General features: G+C 40.7%; 1 protein-coding gene across 3 annotated transcripts in view; it reads right to left on the bottom strand.

The window, feature by feature from the left end:
* WBP1L (WW domain binding protein 1-like) overlaps positions 1 to 3,787 on the bottom strand; it is a 46,320-nt gene that overhangs the window by 39,551 nt on the left and 2,982 nt on the right. Inside the window, exons 1-2 of one of the 3 annotated variants that reach the window (XM_009323228.1) lie at positions 3,102 to 3,193; positions 1,482 to 1,616 (exon numbers count right to left, since the gene is read on the bottom strand). The exons of 1 other annotated variant lie outside the window; for it this stretch is intronic. The gene's annotated coding sequence lies outside the window, so the exon portion shown is untranslated. Of the gene's footprint in view, positions 1 to 1,481; positions 2,341 to 3,101; positions 3,194 to 3,787 lie in introns of those variants that run through there. One more of the 3 variants, XM_009323227.1, reaches the window with a different exon arrangement.

Consider the following 3,787-nt stretch of genomic DNA (forward strand, 5'->3'; position numbering starts at 1 on the left):
GTTAATATTTGCGTTAAAAATACTCACAGAAAAGTCTAGCTGTTTGCTTTCCAGAAGCCACTATTTGGTCTCTTCTATTTTTCAAATTAGAAGAGGCCTTTGCAGAATTATAAATAAAACACTGAAAGCTCCAGTGACTTTCCCATATGTAGTTTTTCAACAGCCAAGTGATTTCCCCTATCCCATCCCCACTGTTTGCATACCAAGACAGTGTTTGCCAAGTTTCAAGTAGAGAATTTTTAAGCCAAATTTGTAAAACCAAGAAGATAAAGATTTTGTTAATATCCTTTGATCAGAGATACACCTCATAAGAAGACTTAAACTGTGGAGGGAAGCAAGGCCAAAAAAAGAAAGATCATATGTTTTGCCATCAATTTACAAGGAATGTCACTGTGTCAGTATAGAAGATGTGGAAAACGGTGAGAATGCCAACATTAGCTTCTCTGAGTTTTTGAGAGCAGCGTATGAGAGCCATCCCACTGCTGCACGTGTTCCGAGACAGAAAATACTCTTCACTCATTGAACAAACAAGCAGACCTAACCCAAAAAGTGGAAGAGAAGAGTTAAGAGAGCATCTCAGTTTTATTCCTCCAGGGCTACTGGCAGATGCAGCAGACAGGAGGATTTTCCTGTCTGCTGCTTTCCCGGTTGCCTTCATTCCCACCACAATATCCAAATATCTGAAAGCCCAACATCCGAATGGCTCCCATGCTATGCATCATATCCAAAAAACTTGTGCAGGTGACCTGAAACCAGGCCTCCAGCTTTCTGAAGGGTGGCACGCCTGGCCGCATCTACAAGAAGCAACACAGCAGGTAATTCTGAGCCAAGAGGAGACAGCGGGCAAGGCTGAAGCAGACGTACTGGGACAACAGAAAGGATCCCCTGCCACAGGAAAAAGCAGAGGACAAAGTACAGAACCGGCCTTCACCTGAATAAGTAGGGCAGCCCAACAAGGAAGACAAGAAAGTCACCTGCCACATAACATTAAGACTGCCATGTTAGACTGAATGCCCCAAAGCAGAAGTCAGAGACGTATTCTTCCCAGGACACCAAAGTATCTCTTTTCCAGTCTGAGCTGCAGCACAACATTCATTCCTACTGACCTCACTGTTCCCCTTGGATGAGGAACACACCCGCAGTACTATCTTGATCAATGCGATCACAAAGGGTCCTTCATTGCATGCAACAGTTCAGTAAAGCACATCTGGCAGCACGACAAAAACCTGCACAGGGACACCTTGAAATTCTCATGGTTTGATTTGACCTACATCAAATCTTACTAATATCTAAATACTCCTTTGACACTGGGAGTGGAAGTGCCATGGCTGTGGGCTGGTGACAACCTGCAGCTTCACTCCACGCGGCCCACGGTCTGTGTCATGAAAGCCTAGCACCAAGACTTATACTGCACACACACCGAAGGGTTTGAAAAGCCTGCTCAACCCTCGTGAAAGAAGGTGTTCTCTGGTCCTACTTACAGCCTGAAAAGCGAGGGGAAAGAGGTTCTGTCTTTATTCTTTACAGTCTTGTTCAGCCGTGCTCGACGCCTGCATGCTTCCTAAGTTTATGGTTACTTCCTGTTGACAAATATGTTCTTCTGCAATCTATTTCATCTATTTTCAAAAAGACAGATAACACATTTTTTAACATTAGCCAGGTTTTTTGCAAGACAAATTATGGCCTTTATAGAACACAGAATTGGGATTCCAAATAACTTGTGGTCCATTCTCAAACTGTACTGGACTTCACGTTTGGCAAAATCACTGTTTTCTATTCTTTTCTTTTCCATCAGCAGAATAAGAATAGAATTTACCATATCAGAAGTGGAGTCCGAGTCATTAATGTTTATGGATAACACCTATTACTTTACACTATGCAAAAGATTTTACATGTTTTTTCATGGGTATTAATGTTTGTATATATCTTGAAAACAACCAGAACTCACACCTAAGTTAAGTAAAAGATCACAGGTTTCAGAAATAGACATCCCATGATTTAGTTATTTGCCTATAATGAGGTAAAACCAATACAAAGTCATCCCATTTGTGAAAACCAGCAATTGATGACAACCATATTTTTAGGGCCTGTCTTGAGAGAATTATCAGTAAAAAAAAGTGGCACCTTCCTTTTATTTACTCCTGTCCTAGACCAAATATATATTAAAAAAAAACCAAACCAAGATAACTATATTTTCTTTTACTCTTCCACAATAACAAGGAGACTGAAAGCATAATTCACTCTAATAATTTTCTGTAAAGGAGGATGTAATTTTTAACTATAGCAAGTAAACACCAGATTTAAATTTTCCCTTGCAACTTGCCAATCTTACAATGACTCAGCTTTAAAAAAAAAAAAAAAAAAAAAGGTTTCCTTTGCACTTCAGTTGACTTTCCTCTTTAGTCTCCAGCAAAAAGATGGAAGATAATTTAGAAAGATTCCTAGCCATGCACCATTTCTGGCTGAAATCACAGTTATAAGCCGAAGAGCAATCAGAGGCTTAAAATAAAGGCAAAAATTGTTTAGTGCTTGGTATTCCTTTGCTAAGCCAGAACTTCAATACTGCCTTTATAAAGCAAATCAGCATCAAAAGAGAGGCAGAAATATGCACTCAATGCTTCTGACATACTTGATTGTAACAGAATATTCTAAGTAGGAAGTCATAAATATATTGCCAACAGTCTCTGAGATAACCAGCAAAATGTTAGCAGTAAGCAGCATCAGGAATTAAAATGAATGATCTCATTTCTCCCAAAGTGCCAATAACTCAGACCTCCACATGACTGAAGACTCTTTACAGAGTATACACATATGAAAATGTATTTTTAAGACCCACAGGACTGGAATCCCCATCACGAAGTGCCACAGTGATAACTCAAGCTCTACGGGCAGTATTTTTTTTTCATGTCATTAAATATCTTTTTTTCCTGTCTCCACACCTCACGACCCACTTTTTGTGCCTCCAAATACTGACAAAAGTCACCAGCTATCTCCCATGGCACGAGATGCATGGGAAGCTATGCAACAGCCTTCAGGGTGGGGAAGCCAACTCAGATCCTAATTTCTCAACTCAGGAGTACAAAGAAAGAGAACACTTGTACCGGCTTTCACATCTCTCTTCTTCAAATCTTGACGTCTCTGCTAACAGATTCTAACAACCAGGACACCAGAATTCATACTTCAGCATCTTCAACTTCTTTTCTGAAGGACTCCAGCTATTGATTCCTGATACGCTGCCAAGCTGGTCCCTGAAACAAGCCAGAGAGCGCTCAGGAAACATTCAGGAAAAGGTTGGAAGTAAGAGGCGGTTGCAGGCAGATCCCAGCACGCAAGAGGTCAGCCCCTGACTGCAGGGATTTGCAAGGCTTTCCATATCCCAACACATCTTGAAGAGATTGCAAGGATTTCCCAACTTTAGAATAACGAATCGACAAGGAGGAACCGTGAAGCTGCGAAAGCCCGTGTGGCTGAACTGAACCATTTCAAGCTCTCTACAGACTGGGGAATGTACAGTCCAATGAGTTATCGTAAGTACTAGATTTTACTCTAAACTGAAGTCCACACTTCTTGACCAGAAACCTGAGATTAGAGGTCAGATTTAGAAGTGAAGCTTGATACAAAAATCCTGACATGAATGCTAGAAGAAACAAGAAAAAAAAAAAACCAACCTACCAACCAACCATCACTCTTCAGAAGAGCAGCTGCCTGGAAGAATTTGAGCAGTACTTCATCCAAAAGTGTTTCAGTTGCCATTCAAAACACACTCACATTGCAGTTCCAATTTCAA

The sequence above is a fragment of the Pygoscelis adeliae genome, unplaced genomic scaffold, assembly GCF_000699105.1.
Source record: "Pygoscelis adeliae isolate BGI_AS28 unplaced genomic scaffold, ASM69910v1 Scaffold294, whole genome shotgun sequence".
In the NCBI taxonomy this organism is placed as follows: Eukaryota; Metazoa; Chordata; class Aves; order Sphenisciformes; family Spheniscidae; genus Pygoscelis; species Pygoscelis adeliae.